Source organism: Anomaloglossus baeobatrachus, unplaced genomic scaffold (genome assembly GCF_048569485.1).
Source record: "Anomaloglossus baeobatrachus isolate aAnoBae1 unplaced genomic scaffold, aAnoBae1.hap1 Scaffold_275, whole genome shotgun sequence".
Lineage (NCBI taxonomy): Eukaryota > Metazoa > Chordata > Amphibia > Anura > Aromobatidae > Anomaloglossus > Anomaloglossus baeobatrachus.
The window spans coordinates 261,285-276,918 of NW_027442244.1; the positions used below are offsets into that span (position 1 = coordinate 261,285).

Here is a 15,634-nt window from a genome sequence, read left to right on the forward strand (position 1 = left end):
GGCAGCAGCGCTATTGTGATGTCATCGGGGGGCATTGTGACAAGCCGCCAGTGTTCCGTCTCTTCATGTTGTGCACTGTTCAAACCGAAAATACATCAACAGGCAGGCTACAGAAAAGCTTACTAACAAAGGTTAGAGAGGGGCTTTCTCAGAGGGCTTTTTACAGTTTGTCTATTCCCAATTAGCCGGTTTAGTATACTTAATGAAAGTACTAATTCTTTCATAGGCCGCCCATTCTTAGTATTTGACGTTCAGGTAACAACAGGTAACTTTATTTGGAGTGGAAGCAGAGAGATAACACCAGATGCCAATTGTAGATCCTCTCACACCTGTGGTCACTGCAGCATCTGACTCCACTTTGTCCAAAAGGGATCTATTCCATTCAATTACACATGATCTAGATTAGACTGACAACAAGATACTGCACGGGACATAGCAGAGTTGGTGAAGTTGAGTGGTGATGAGTTTGCTATTTGGATGAATAAAGCAAGTAAAAAGTGTGTTAGATAAAAATTCATTTCAATTCGCTAATCGGGCTAATATGAATCAGGTGAATCGAGTTCTGCTTTTAGAAACTGGGTTAAGAAGGGGTGCACCGTTCCTGGAGGTACTGCAATACCAGGTCAATGCGTGGAGTGGACAGAGCAAGCTCTTTTTCCATCTCCCTGTTCTAAAAATCCATTTAATATATGGTCCCCAGATAGGGGACGTATCAGATATTAAACTGATAAGAACAGATACTACACTTGATCTTAGCCAAAAGGCCGAGAAGCGATAACCAGAATTGGTTTGGGCCTCGAGTGGCACCCTGGCCTATGCCGGACACATCTTAGGGAGAGAGAGCGAGAGGGAGACAAACCCACGCCTACACAAGACATTTTGTCACCCAAGCCAACCCTTGAAAAGGCTGCTTTGCAGAGCAAAAACAAGAAGAATGGTGCGTTTTGCAGCCGCCGCCCACTGCAATGAATCTGAATAACTCCTCCTTTAGGGCGCAAGCAACTCCCCTCCCCCTTGCAGTCTTTCCAATTCACGATACAAAAAGACGGACAGGACAGGTTGCCTGACTTTCCGTCACTGCCACCCTTTGCCATCCTTACCCGTAGAAAGCCCTTTCATCATCCCCAAACCCTAATCTTTTCCCTTTCCTTCCCAGCCCCCAAACCCTGCCCTCTGTACCTTTCTCACCACCCGCTTCCCTTCTCCTGTCATCCCCCTACCACCCGGGAAAAAAAGAGATTGCCCCCTCCTTCCACTAGCCCACCCTCCCACCCAAAGAACAACTTCTTCTGCGCAGCTTGTTTTCTAGGCAGCAGCGCTATTGTGATGTCATCGGGGGGCATTGTGACAAGCCGCCAGTGTTCCGTCTCTTCATGTTGTGCACTGTTCAAACCGAAAATACATCAACAGGCAGGCTACAGAAAAGCTTACTAACAAAGGTTAGAGAGGGGCTTTCTCAGAGGGCTTTTTACAGTTTGTCTATTCCCAATTAGCCGGTTTAGTATACTTAATGAAAGTACTAATTCTTTCATAGGCCGCCCATTCTTAGTATTTGACGTTCAGGTAACAACAGGTAACTTTATTTGGAGTGGAAGCAGAGAGATAACACCAGATGCCAATTGTAGATCCTCTCACACCTGTGGTCACTGCAGCATCTGACTCCACTTTGTCCAAAAGGGATCTATTCCATTCAATTACACATGATCTAGATTAGACTGACAACAAGATACTGCACGGGACATAGCAGAGTTGGTGAAGTTGAGTGGTGATGAGTTTGCTATTTGGATGAATAAAGCAAGTAAAAAGTGTGTTAGATAAAAATTCATTTCAATTCGCTAATCGGGCTAATATGAATCAGGTGAATCGAGTTCTGCTTTTGGAAACTGGGTTAAGAAGGGGTGCACCGTTCCTGGAGGTACTGCAATACCAGGTCAATGCGTGGAGTGGACAGAGCAAGCTCTTTTTCCATCTCCCTGTTCTAAAAATCCATTTAATATATGGTCCCCAGATAGGGGACGTATCAGATATTAAACTGATAAGAACAGATACTACACTTGATCTTAGCCAAAAGGCCGAGAAGCGATAACCAGAATTGGTTTGGGCCTCGAGTGGCACCCTGGCCTATGCCGGACACATCTTAGGGAGAGAGAGCGAGAGGGAGACAAACCCACGCCTACACAAGACATTTTGTCACCCAAGCCAACCCTTGAAAAGGCTGCTTTGCAGAGCAAAAACAAGAAGAATGGTGCGTTTTGCAGCCGCCGCCCACTGCAATGAATCTGAATAACTCCTCCTTTAGGGCGCAAGCAACTCCCCTCCCCCTTGCAGTCTTTCCAATTCACGATACAAAAAGACGGACAGGACAGGTTGCCTGACTTTCCGTCACTGCCACCCTTTGCCATCCTTACCCGTAGAAAGCCCTTTCATCATCCCCAAACCCTAATCTTTTCCCTTTCCTTCCCAGCCCCCAAACCCTGCCCTCTGTACCTTTCTCACCACCCGCTTCCTTTCTCCTGTCATCCCCCTACCACCCGGGAAAAAAAGAGATTGCCCCCTCCTTCCACTAGCCCACCCTCCCACCCAAAGAACAACTTCTTCTGCGCAGCTTGTTTTCTAGGCAGCAGCGCTATTGTGATGTCATCGGGGGGCATTGTGACAAGCCGCCAGTGTTCCGTCTCTTCATGTTGTGCACTGTTCAAACCGAAAATACATCAACAGGCAGGCTACAGAAAAGCTTACTAACAAAGGTTAGAGAGGGGCTTTCTCAGAGGGCTTTTTACAGTTTGTCTATTCCCAATTAGCCGGTTTAGTATACTTAATGAAAGTACTAATTCTTTCATAGGCCGCCCATTCTTAGTATTTGACGTTCAGGTAACAACAGGTAACTTTATTTGGAGTGGAAGCAGAGAGATAACACCAGATGCCAATTGTAGATCCTCTCACACCTGTGGTCACTGCAGCATCTGACTCCACTTTGTCCAAAAGGGATCTATTCCATTCAATTACACATGATCTAGATTAGACTGACAACAAGATACTGCACGGGACATAGCAGAGTTGGTGAAGTTGAGTGGTGATGAGTTTGCTATTTGGATGAATAAAGCAAGTAAAAAGTGTGTTAGATAAAAATTCATTTCAATTCGCTAATCGGGCTAATATGAATCAGGTGAATCGAGTTCTGCTTTTGGAAACTGGGTTAAGAAGGGGTGCACCGTTCCTGGAGGTACTGCAATACCAGGTCAATGCGTGGAGTGGACAGAGCAAGCTCTTTTTCCATCTCCCTGTTCTAAAAATCCATTTAATATATGGTCCCCAGATAGGGGACGTATCAGATATTAAACTGATAAGAACAGATTTTTGATTTAATGAAGCTTTCCAAAGCACCACAAAAAATGCATGACCGAAGTCACACCAAAAACAGTGCAAAGGCTAGGATTCGTGTGGACCCCACCGTGAGGAGAGGGTCCCCAAAAATCAACCCCGTCCCTCCGAGCCAGAAGGCCACAGCAAGGGTCAGGGATCTTCGGTGCTCCCCCAAGCCGAAGCCTGGTTGAGCCTTGTCGTTGCTCCCAGCGTCCACCCAGGCATCTTACCCAAGTGGAGTAGAGAGCTACTAGTTGTTGGTTTCGCAGCCGAAACTGCCCGGACCGTCAACCGGTGTTGGTTTCTCAGCCCAAGGCTAACCGGACCTCCAACCAGGTGTTGGTTTCTCAGCCGAAGCTGACCCAGATCTCCAACCGGGTGTTGGTTTCTCAGCCGAAGCTGACCCGGACCTCCAACCGGGTGTTAGTTTCTCAGCCCAAAGCTGACCAGACCTCCGACCGGGATTATAAAAATTTCCCTTCCTAGCCAGAAGGCCGGGATAGGGTAATATGCTCAAAAAGTATGAAAAGGCAAGGTACGGTGTGCTACAGAGCCCAAGGCTTGCCGGGGTCCCATGCCAGCAAGCTCAGACTCACTCCAGGGTCGTCAGTCCTGGGGCACGTTGTACCATAGCCCCCCACCCTTACTCAGTCTAATAGCCTCGATCCTGGTAGGGCCATGTTTTCCACTAGATGAATATACTATCCACCCAGAGTACTAGCAAGCGCAACCTTCCAGTGTGCATTGTATCATTGTACTAAGGTGGCCTGGAGCTTAAACCACCTCTTCGAACAACACTACACTTGATCTTAGCCAAAAGGCCGAGAAGCGATAACCAGAATTGGTTTGGGCCTCGAGTGGCACCCTGGCCTATGCCGGACACATCTTAGGGAGAGAGAGCGAGAGGGAGACAAACCCACGCCTACACAAGACATTTTGTCACCCAAGCCAACCCTTGAAAAGGCTGCTTTGCAGAGCAAAAACAAGAAGAATGGTGCGTTTTGCAGCCGCCGCCCACTGCAATGAATCTGAATAACTCCTCCTTTAGGGCGCAAGCAACTCCCCTCCCCCTTGCAGTCTTTCCAATTCACGATACAAAAAGACGGACAGGACAGGTTGCCTGACTTTCCGTCACTGCCACCCTTTGCCATCCTTACCCGTAGAAAGCCCTTTCATCATCCCCAAACCCTAATCTTTTCCCTTTCCTTCCCAGCCCCCAAACCCTGCCCTCTGTACCTTTCTCACCACCCGCTTCCCTTCTCCTGTCATCCCCCTACCACCCGGGAAAAAAAGAGATTGCCCCCTCCTTCCACTAGCCCACCCTCCCACCCAAAGAACAACTTCTTCTGCGCAGCTTGTTTTCTAGGCAGCAGCGCTATTGTGATGTCATCGGGGGGCATTGTGACAAGCCGCCAGTGTTCCGTCTCTTCATGTTGTGCACTGTTCAAACCGAAAATACATCAACAGGCAGGCTACAGAAAAGCTTACTAACAAAGGTTAGAGAGGGGCTTTCTCAGAGGGCTTTTTACAGTTTGTCTATTCCCAATTAGCCGGTTTAGTATACTTAATGAAAGTACTAATTCTTTCATAGGCCGCCCATTCTTAGTATTTGACGTTCAGGTAACAACAGGTAACTTTATTTGGAGTGGAAGCAGAGAGATAACACCAGATGCCAATTGTAGATCCTCTCACACCTGTGGTCACTGCAGCATCTGACTCCACTTTGTCCAAAAGGGATCTATTCCATTCAATTACACATGATCTAGATTAGACTGACAACAAGATACTGCACGGGACATAGCAGAGTTGGTGAAGTTGAGTGGTGATGAGTTTGCTATTTGGATGAATAAAGCAAGTAAAAAGTGTGTTAGATAAAAATTCATTTCAATTCGCTAATCGGGCTAATATGAATCAGGTGAATCGAGTTCTGCTTTTGGAAACTGGGTTAAGAAGGGGTGCACCGTTCCTGGAGGTACTGCAATACCAGGTCAATGCGTGGAGTGGACAGAGCAAGCTCTTTTTCCATCTCCCTGTTCTAAAAATCCATTTAATATATGGTCCCCAGATAGGGGACGTATCAGATATTAAACTGATAAGAACAGATACTACACTTGATCTTAGCCAAAAGGCCGAGAAGCGATAACCAGAATTGGTTTGGGCCTCGAGTGGCACCCTGGCCTATGCCGGACACATCTTAGGGAGAGAGAGCGAGAGGGAGACAAACCCACGCCTACACAAGACATTTTGTCACCCAAGCCAACCCTTGAAAAGGCTGCTTTGCAGAGCAAAAACAAGAAGAATGGTGCGTTTTGCAGCCGCCGCCCACTGCAATGAATCTGAATAACTCCTCCTTTAGGGCGCAAGCAACTCCCCTCCCCCTTGCAGTCTTTCCAATTCACGATACAAAAAGACGGACAGGACAGGTTGCCTGACTTTCCGTCACTGCCACCCTTTGCCATCCTTACCCGTAGAAAGCCCTTTCATCATCCCCAAACCCTAATCTTTTCCCTTTCCTTCCCAGCCCCCAAACCCTGCCCTCTGTACCTTTCTCACCACCCGCTTCCCTTCTCCTGTCATCCCCCTACCACCCGGGAAAAAAAGAGATTGCCCCCTCCTTCCACTAGCCCACCCTCCCACCCAAAGAACAACTTCTTCTGCGCAGCTTGTTTTCTAGGCAGCAGCGCTATTGTGATGTCATCGGGGGGCATTGTGACAAGCCGCCAGTGTTCCGTCTCTTCATGTTGTGCACTGTTCAAACCGAAAATACATCAACAGGCAGGCTACAGAAAAGCTTACTAACAAAGGTTAGAGAGGGGCTTTCTCAGAGGGCTTTTTACAGTTTGTCTATTCCCAATTAGCCGGTTTAGTATACTTAATGAAAGTACTAATTCTTTCATAGGCCGCCCATTCTTAGTATTTGACGTTCAGGTAACAACAGGTAACTTTATTTGGAGTGGAAGCAGAGAGATAACACCAGATGCCAATTGTAGATCCTCTCACACCTGTGGTCACTGCAGCATCTGACTCCACTTTGTCCAAAAGGGATCTATTCCATTCAATTACACATGATCTAGATTAGACTGACAACAAGATACTGCACGGGACATAGCAGAGTTGGTGAAGTTGAGTGGTGATGAGTTTTCTATTTGGATGAATAAAGCAAGTAAAAAGTGTGTTAGATAAAAATTCATTTCAATTCGCTAATCGGGCTAATATGAATCAGGTGAATCGAGTTCTGCTTTTGGAAACTGGGTTAAGAAGGGGTGCACCGTTCCTGGAGGTACTGCAATACCAGGTCAATGCGTGGAGTGGACAGAGCAAGCTCTTTTTCCATCTCCCTGTTCTAAAAATCCATTTAATATATGGTCCCCAGATAGGGGACGTATCAGATATTAAACTGATAAGAACAGATACTACACTTGATCTTAGCCAAAAGGCCGAGAAGCGATAACCAGAATTGGTTTGGGCCTCGAGTGGCACCCTGGCCTATGCCGGACACATCTTAGGGAGAGAGAGCGAGAGGGAGACAAACCCACGCCTACACAAGACATTTTGTCACCCAAGCCAACCCTTGAAAAGGCTGCTTTGCAGAGCAAAAACAAGAAGAATGGTGCGTTTTGCAGCCGCCGCCCACTGCAATGAATCTGAATAACTCCTCCTTTAGGGCGCAAGCAACTCCCCTCCCCCTTGCAGTCTTTCCAATTCACGATACAAAAAGACGGACAGGACAGGTTGCCTGACTTTCCGTCACTGCCACCCTTTGCCATCCTTACCCGTAGAAAGCCCTTTCATCATCCCCAAACCCTAATCTTTTCCCTTTCCTTCCCAGCCCCCAAACCCTGCCCTCTGTACCTTTCTCACCACCCGCTTCCCTTCTCCTGTCATCCCCCTACCACCCGGGAAAAAAAGAGATTGCCCCCTCCTTCCACTAGCCCACCCTCCCACCCAAAGAACAACTTCTTCTGCGCAGCTTGTTTTCTAGGCAGCAGCGCTATTGTGATGTCATCGGGGGGCATTGTGACAAGCCGCCAGTGTTCCGTCTCTTCATGTTGTGCACTGTTCAAACCGAAAATACATCAACAGGCAGGCTACAGAAAAGCTTACTAACAAAGGTTAGAGAGGGGCTTTCTCAGAGGGCTTTTTACAGTTTGTCTATTCCCAATTAGCCGGTTTAGTATACTTAATGAAAGTACTAATTCTTTCATAGGCCGCCCATTCTTAGTATTTGACGTTCAGGTAACAACAGGTAACTTTATTTGGAGTGGAAGCAGAGAGATAACACCAGATGCCAATTGTAGATCCTCTCACACCTGTGGTCACTGCAGCATCTGACTCCACTTTGTCCAAAAGGGATCTATTCCATTCAATTACACATGATCTAGATTAGACTGACAACAAGATACTGCACGGGACATAGCAGAGTTGGTGAAGTTGAGTGGTGATGAGTTTGCTATTTGGATGAATAAAGCAAGTAAAAAGTGTGTTAGATAAAAATTCATTTCAATTCGCTAATCGGGCTAATATGAATCAGGTGAATCGAGTTCTGCTTTTGGAAACTGGGTTAAGAAGGGGTGCACCGTTCCTGGAGGTACTGCAATACCAGGTCAATGCGTGGAGTGGACAGAGCAAGCTCTTTTTCCATCTCCCTGTTCTAAAAATCCATTTAATATATGGTCCCCAGATAGGGGACGTATCAGATATTAAACTGATAAGAACAGATACTACACTTGATCTTAGCCAAAAGGCCGAGAAGCGATAACCAGAATTGGTTTGGGCCTCGAGTGGCACCCTGGCCTATGCCGGACACATCTTAGGGAGAGAGAGCGAGAGGGAGACAAACCCACGCCTACACAAGACATTTTGTCACCCAAGCCAACCCTTGAAAAGGCTGCTTTGCAGAGCAAAAACAAGAAGAATGGTGCGTTTTGCAGCCGCCGCCCACTGCAATGAATCTGAATAACTCCTCCTTTAGGGCGCAAGCAACTCCCCTCCCCCTTGCAGTCTTTCCAATTCACGATACAAAAAGACGGACAGGACAGGTTGCCTGACTTTCCGTCACTGCCACCCTTTGCCATCCTTACCCGTAGAAAGCCCTTTCATCATCCCCAAACCCTAATCTTTTCCCTTTCCTTCCCAGCCCCCAAACCCTGCCCTCTGTACCTTTCTCACCACCCGCTTCCCTTCTCCTGTCATCCCCCTACCACCCGGGAAAAAAAGAGATTGCCCCCTCCTTCCACTAGCCCACCCTCCCACCCAAAGAACAACTTCTTCTGCGCAGCTTGTTTTCTAGGCAGCAGCGCTATTGTGATGTCATCGGGGGGCATTGTGACAAGCCGCCAGTGTTCCGTCTCTTCATGTTGTGCACTGTTCAAACCGAAAATACATCAACAGGCAGGCTACAGAAAAGCTTACTAACAAAGGTTAGAGAGGGGCTTTCTCAGAGGGCTTTTTACAGTTTGTCTATTCCCAATTAGCCGGTTTAGTATACTTAATGAAAGTACTAATTCTTTCATAGGCCGCCCATTCTTAGTATTTGACGTTCAGGTAACAACAGGTAACTTTATTTGGAGTGGAAGCAGAGAGATAACACCAGATGCCAATTGTAGATCCTCTCACACCTGTGGTCACTGCAGCATCTGACTCCACTTTGTCCAAAAGGGATCTATTCCATTCAATTACACATGATCTAGATTAGACTGACAACAAGATACTGCACGGGACATAGCAGAGTTGGTGAAGTTGAGTGGTGATGAGTTTGCTATTTGGATGAATAAAGCAAGTAAAAAGTGTGTTAGATAAAAATTCATTTCAATTCGCTAATCGGGCTAATATGAATCAGGTGAATCGAGTTCTGCTTTTGGAAACTGGGTTAAGAAGGGGTGCACCGTTCCTGGAGGTACTGCAATACCAGGTCAATGCGTGGAGTGGACAGAGCAAGCTCTTTTTCCATCTCCCTGTTCTAAAAATCCATTTAATATATGGTCCCCAGATAGGGGACGTATCAGATATTAAACTGATAAGAACAGATACTACACTTGATCTTAGCCAAAAGGCCGAGAAGCGATAACCAGAATTGGTTTGGGCCTCGAGTGGCACCCTGGCCTATGCCGGACACATCTTAGGGAGAGAGAGCGAGAGGGAGACAAACCCACGCCTACACAAGACATTTTGTCACCCAAGCCAACCCTTGAAAAGGCTGCTTTGCAGAGCAAAAACAAGAAGAATGGTGCGTTTTGCAGCCGCCGCAAACTGCAATGAATCTGAATAACTCCTCCTTTAGGGCGCAAGCAACTCCCCTCCCCCTTGCAGTCTTTCCAATTCACGATACAAAAAGACGGACAGGACAGGTTGCCTGACTTTCCGTCACTGCCACCCTTTGCCATCCTTACCCGTAGAAAGCCCTTTCATCATCCCCAAACCCTAATCTTTTCCCTTTCCTTCCCAGCCCCCAAACCCTGCCCTCTGTACCTTTCTCACCACCCGCTTCCCTTCTCCTGTCATCCCCCTACCACCCGGGAAAAAAAGAGATTGCCCCCTCCTTCCACTAGCCCACCCTCCCACCCAAAGAACAACTTCTTCTGCGCAGCTTGTTTTCTAGGCAGCAGCGCTATTGTGATGTCATCGGGGGGCATTGTGACAAGCCGCCAGTGTTCCGTCTCTTCATGTTGTGCACTGTTCAAACCGAAAATACATCAACAGGCAGGCTACAGAAAAGCTTACTAACAAAGGTTAGAGAGGGGCTTTCTCAGAGGGCTTTTTACAGTTTGTCTATTCCCAATTAGCCGGTTTAGTATACTTAATGAAAGTACTAATTCTTTCATAGGCCGCCCATTCTTAGTATTTGACGTTCAGGTAACAACAGGTAACTTTATTTGGAGTGGAAGCAGAGAGATAACACCAGATGCCAATTGTAGATCCTCTCACACCTGTGGTCACTGCAGCATCTGACTCCACTTTGTCCAAAAGGGATCTATTCCATTCAATTACACATGATCTAGATTAGACTGACAACAAGATACTGCACGGGACATAGCAGAGTTGGTGAAGTTGAGTGGTGATGAGTTTGCTATTTGGATGAATAAAGCAAGTAAAAAGTGTGTTAGATAAAAATTCATTTCAATTCGCTAATCGGGCTAATATGAATCAGGTGAATCGAGTTCTGCTTTTGGAAACTGGGTTAAGAAGGGGTGCACCGTTCCTGGAGGTACTGCAATACCAGGTCAATGCGTGGAGTGGACAGAGCAAGCTCTTTTTCCATCTCCCTGTTCTAAAAATCCATTTAATATATGGTCCCCAGATAGGGGACGTATCAGATATTAAACTGATAAGAACAGATACTACACTTGATCTTAGCCAAAAGGCCGAGAAGCGATAACCAGAATTGGTTTGGGCCTCGAGTGGCACCCTGGCCTATGCCGGACACATCTTAGGGAGAGAGAGCGAGAGGGAGACAAACCCACGCCTACACAAGACATTTTGTCACCCAAGCCAACCCTTGAAAAGGCTGCTTTGCAGAGCAAAAACAAGAAGAATGGTGCGTTTTGCAGCCGCCGCCCACTGCAATGAATCTGAATAACTCCTCCTTTAGGGCGCAAGCAACTCCCCTCCCCCTTGCAGTCTTTCCAATTCACGATACAAAAAGACGGACAGGACAGGTTGCCTGACTTTCCGTCACTGCCACCCTTTGCCATCCTTACCCGTAGAAAGCCCTTTCATCATCCCCAAACCCTAATCTTTTCCCTTTCCTTCCCAGCCCCCAAACCCTGCCCTCTGTACCTTTCTCACCACCCGCTTCCCTTCTCCTGTCATCCCCCTACCACCCGGGAAAAAAAGAGATTGCCCCCTCCTTCCACTAGCCCACCCTCCCACCCAAAGAACAACTTCTTCTGCGCAGCTTGTTTTCTAGGCAGCAGCGCTATTGTGATGTCATCGGGGGGCATTGTGACAAGCCGCCAGTGTTCCGTCTCTTCATGTTGTGCACTGTTCAAACCGAAAATACATCAACAGGCAGGCTACAGAAAAGCTTACTAACAAAGGTTAGAGAGGGGCTTTCTCAGAGGGCTTTTTACAGTTTGTCTATTCCCAATTAGCCGGTTTAGTATACTTAATGAAAGTACTAATTCTTTCATAGGCCGCCCATTCTTAGTATTTGACGTTCAGGTAACAACAGGTAACTTTATTTGGAGTGGAAGCAGAGAGATAACACCAGATGCCAATTGTAGATCCTCTCACACCTGTGGTCACTGCAGCATCTGACTCCACTTTGTCCAAAAGGGATCTATTCCATTCAATTACACATGATCTAGATTAGACTGACAACAAGATACTGCACGGGACATAGCAGAGTTGGTGAAGTTGAGTGGTGATGAGTTTGCTATTTGGATGAATAAAGCAAGTAAAAAGTGTGTTAGATAAAAATTCATTTCAATTCGCTAATCGGGCTAATATGAATCAGGTGAATCGAGTTCTGCTTTTGGAAACTGGGTTAAGAAGGGGTGCACCGTTCCTGGAGGTACTGCAATACCAGGTCAATGCGTGGAGTGGACAGAGCAAGCTCTTTTTCCATCTCCCTGTTCTAAAAATCCATTTAATATATGGTCCCCAGATAGGGGACGTATCAGATATTAAACTGATAAGAACAGATACTACACTTGATCTTAGCCAAAAGGCCGAGAAGCGATAACAGAATTGGTTTGGGCCTCGAGTGGCACCCTGGCCTATGCCGGACACATCTTAGGGAGAGAGAGCGAGAGGGAGACAAACCCACGCCTACACAAGACATTTTGTCACCCAAGCCAACCCTTGAAAAGGCTGCTTTGCAGAGCAAAAACAAGAAGAATGGTGCGTTTTGCAGCCGCCGCCCACTGCAATGAATCTGAATAACTCCTCCTTTAGGGCGCAAGCAACTCCCCTCCCCCTTGCAGTCTTTCCAATTCACGATACAAAAAGACGGACAGGACAGGTTGCCTGACTTTCCGTCACTGCCACCCTTTGCCATCCTTACCCGTAGAAAGCCCTTTCATCATCCCCAAACCCTAATCTTTTCCCTTTCCTTCCCAGCCCCCAAACCCTGCCCTCTGTACCTTTCTCACCACCCGCTTCCCTTCTCCTGTCATCCCCCTACCACCCGGGAAAAAAAGAGATTGCCCCCTCCTTCCACTAGCCCACCCTCCCACCCAAAGAACAACTTCTTCTGCGCAGCTTGTTTTCTAGGCAGCAGCGCTATTGTGATGTCATCGGGGGGCATTGTGACAAGCCGCCAGTGTTCCGTCTCTTCATGTTGTGCACTGTTCAAACCGAAAATACATCAACAGGCAGGCTACAGAAAAGCTTACTAACAAAGGTTAGAGAGGGGCTTTCTCAGAGGGCTTTTTACAGTTTGTCTATTCCCAATTAGCCGGTTTAGTATACTTAATGAAAGTACTAATTCTTTCATAGGCCGCCCATTCTTAGTATTTGACGTTCAGGTAACAACAGGTAACTTTATTTGGAGTGGAAGCAGAGAGATAACACCAGATGCCAATTGTAGATCCTCTCACACCTGTGGTCACTGCAGCATCTGACTCCACTTTGTCCAAAAGGGATCTATTCCATTCAATTACACATGATCTAGATTAGACTGACAACAAGATACTGCACGGGACATAGCAGAGTTGGTGAAGTTGAGTGGTGATGAGTTTGCTATTTGGATGAATAAAGCAAGTAAAAAGTGTGTTAGATAAAAATTCATTTCAATTCGCTAATCGGGCTAATATGAATCAGGTGAATCGAGTTCTGCTTTTGGAAACTGGGTTAAGAAGGGGTGCACCGTTCCTGGAGGTACTGCAATACCAGGTCAATGCGTGGAGTGGACAGAGCAAGCTCTTTTTCCATCTCCCTGTTCTAAAAATCCATTTAATATATGGTCCCCAGATAGGGGACGTATCAGATATTAAACTGATAAGAACAGATACTACACTTGATCTTAGCCAAAAGGCCGAGAAGCGATAACCAGAATTGGTTTGGGCCTCGAGTGGCACCCTGGCCTATGCCGGACACATCTTAGGGAGAGAGAGCGAGAGGGAGACAAACCCACGCCTACACAAGACATTTTGTCACCCAAGCCAACCCTTGAAAAGGCTGCTTTGCAGAGCAAAAACAAGAAGAATGGTGCGTTTTGCAGCCGCCGCCCACTGCAATGAATCTGAATAACTCCTCCTTTAGGGCGCAAGCAACTCCCCTCCCCCTTGCAGTCTTTCCAATTCACGATACAAAAAGACGGACAGGACAGGTTGCCTGACTTTCCGTCACTGCCACCCTTTGCCATCCTTACCCGTAGAAAGCCCTTTCATCATCCCCAAACCCTAATCTTTTCCCTTTCCTTCCCAGCCCCCAAACCCTGCCCTCTGTACCTTTCTCACCACCCGCTTCCCTTCTCCTGTCATCCCCCTACCACCCGGGAAAAAAAGAGATTGCCCCCTCCTTCCACTAGCCCACCCTCCCACCCAAAGAACAACTTCTTCTGCGCAGCTTGTTTTCTAGGCAGCAGCGCTATTGTGATGTCATCGGGGGGCATTGTGACAAGCCGCCAGTGTTCCGTCTCTTCATGTTGTGCACTGTTCAAACCGAAAATACATCAACAGGCAGGCTACAGAAAAGCTTACTAACAAAGGTTAGAGAGGGGCTTTCTCAGAGGGCTTTTTACAGTTTGTCTATTCCCAATTAGCCGGTTTAGTATACTTAATGAAAGTACTAATTCTTTCATAGGCCGCCCATTCTTAGTATTTGACGTTCAGGTAACAACAGGTAACTTTATTTGGAGTGGAAGCAGAGAGATAACACCAGATGCCAATTGTAGATCCTCTCACACCTGTGGTCACTGCAGCATCTGACTCCACTTTGTCCAAAAGGGATCTATTCCATTCAATTACACATGATCTAGATTAGACTGACAACAAGATACTGCACGGGACATAGCAGAGTTGGTGAAGTTGAGTGGTGATGAGTTTGCTATTTGGATGAATAAAGCAAGTAAAAAGTGTGTTAGATAAAAATTCATTTCAATTCGCTAATCGGGCTAATATGAATCAGGTGAATCGAGTTCTGCTTTTGGAAACTGGGTTAAGAAGGGGTGCACCGTTCCTGGAGGTACTGCAATACCAGGTCAATGCGTGGAGTGGACAGAGCAAGCTCTTTTTCCATCTCCCTGTTCTAAAAATCCATTTAATATATGGTCCCCAGATAGGGGACGTATCAGATATTAAACTGATAAGAACAGATACTACACTTGATCTTAGCCAAAAGGCCGAGAAGCGATAACCAGAATTGGTTTGGGCCTCGAGTGGCACCCTGGCCTATGCCGGACACATCTTAGGGAGAGAGAGCGAGAGGGAGACAAACCCACGCCTACACAAGACATTTTGTCACCCAAGCCAACCCTTGAAAAGGCTGCTTTGCAGAGCAAAAACAAGAAGAATGGTGCGTTTTGCAGCCGCCGCCCACTGCAATGAATCTGAATAACTCCTCCTTTAGGGCGCAAGCAACTCCCCTCCCCCTTGCAGTCTTTCCAATTCACGATACAAAAAGACGGACAGGACAGGTTGCCTGACTTTCCGTCACTGCCACCCTTTGCCATCCTTACCCGTAGAAAGCCCTTTCATCATCCCCAAACCCTAATCTTTTCCCTTTCCTTCCCAGCCCCCAAACCCTGCCCTCTGTACCTTTCTCACCACCCGCTTCCCTTCTCCTGTCATCCCCCTACCACCCGGGAAAAAAAGAGATTGCCCCCTCCTTCCACTAGCCCACCCTCCCACCCAAAGAACAACTTCTTCTGCGCAGCTTGTTTTCTAGGCAGCAGCGCTATTGTGATGTCATCGGGGGGCATTGTGACAAGCCGCCAGTGTTCCGTCTCTTCATGTTGTGCACTGTTCAAACCGAAAATACATCAACAGGCAGGCTACAGAAAAGCTTACTAACAAAGGTTAGAGAGGGGCTTTCTCAGAGGGCTTTTTACAGTTTGTCTATTCCCAATTAGCCGGTTTAGTATACTTAATGAAAGTACTAATTCTTTCATAGGCCGCCCATTCTTAGTATTTGACATTCAGGTAACAACAGGTAACTTTATTTGGAGTGGAAGCAGAGAGATAACACCAGATGCCAATTGTAGATCCTCTCACACCTGTGGTCACTGCAGCATCTGACTCCACTTTGTCCAAAAGGGATCTATTCCATTCAATTACACATGATCTAGATTAGACTGACAACAAGATACTGCACGGGACATAGCAGAGTT

The 15,634-nt window shown here is 46.9% G+C and overlaps 11 non-coding genes across 11 annotated transcripts; all 11 read right to left on the reverse strand.

The window, feature by feature from the left end:
• Window positions 1-585: 585 nt before the first annotated feature.
• LOC142265539 (U2 spliceosomal RNA) lies at window positions 586-776 on the reverse strand. The gene has a single exon (XR_012731845.1). It is a non-coding gene; the product is annotated as a U2 spliceosomal RNA (small nuclear RNA).
• Window positions 777-1,893: 1,117 nt separating this feature from the next.
• On the reverse strand, window positions 1,894-2,084 carry LOC142265540 (U2 spliceosomal RNA). Its single transcript, XR_012731846.1, has one exon. It is a non-coding gene; the product is annotated as a U2 spliceosomal RNA (small nuclear RNA).
• Window positions 2,085-3,201: 1,117 nt separating this feature from the next.
• On the reverse strand, window positions 3,202-3,394 carry LOC142265619 (U2 spliceosomal RNA). The gene has a single exon (XR_012731916.1). It is a non-coding gene; the product is annotated as a U2 spliceosomal RNA (small nuclear RNA).
• Window positions 3,395-5,313: 1,919 nt separating this feature from the next.
• On the reverse strand, window positions 5,314-5,504 carry LOC142265541 (U2 spliceosomal RNA). Its single transcript, XR_012731847.1, has one exon. It is a non-coding gene; the product is annotated as a U2 spliceosomal RNA (small nuclear RNA).
• Window positions 5,505-6,621: 1,117 nt separating this feature from the next.
• LOC142265542 (U2 spliceosomal RNA) lies at window positions 6,622-6,812 on the reverse strand. Its single transcript, XR_012731848.1, has one exon. It is a non-coding gene; the product is annotated as a U2 spliceosomal RNA (small nuclear RNA).
• A 1,117-nt stretch (window positions 6,813-7,929) lies between these two features.
• Window positions 7,930-8,120, reverse strand: LOC142265543 (U2 spliceosomal RNA). The gene has a single exon (XR_012731849.1). It is a non-coding gene; the product is annotated as a U2 spliceosomal RNA (small nuclear RNA).
• A 1,117-nt stretch (window positions 8,121-9,237) lies between these two features.
• On the reverse strand, window positions 9,238-9,428 carry LOC142265544 (U2 spliceosomal RNA). The gene has a single exon (XR_012731850.1). It is a non-coding gene; the product is annotated as a U2 spliceosomal RNA (small nuclear RNA).
• Window positions 9,429-10,545: 1,117 nt separating this feature from the next.
• On the reverse strand, window positions 10,546-10,736 carry LOC142265545 (U2 spliceosomal RNA). Its single transcript, XR_012731851.1, has one exon. It is a non-coding gene; the product is annotated as a U2 spliceosomal RNA (small nuclear RNA).
• Window positions 10,737-11,853: 1,117 nt separating this feature from the next.
• LOC142265546 (U2 spliceosomal RNA) lies at window positions 11,854-12,044 on the reverse strand. Its single transcript, XR_012731852.1, has one exon. It is a non-coding gene; the product is annotated as a U2 spliceosomal RNA (small nuclear RNA).
• Window positions 12,045-13,160: 1,116 nt separating this feature from the next.
• Window positions 13,161-13,351, reverse strand: LOC142265547 (U2 spliceosomal RNA). The gene has a single exon (XR_012731853.1). It is a non-coding gene; the product is annotated as a U2 spliceosomal RNA (small nuclear RNA).
• A 1,117-nt stretch (window positions 13,352-14,468) lies between these two features.
• On the reverse strand, window positions 14,469-14,659 carry LOC142265550 (U2 spliceosomal RNA). The gene has a single exon (XR_012731855.1). It is a non-coding gene; the product is annotated as a U2 spliceosomal RNA (small nuclear RNA).
• Window positions 14,660-15,634: the final 975 nt, after the last annotated feature.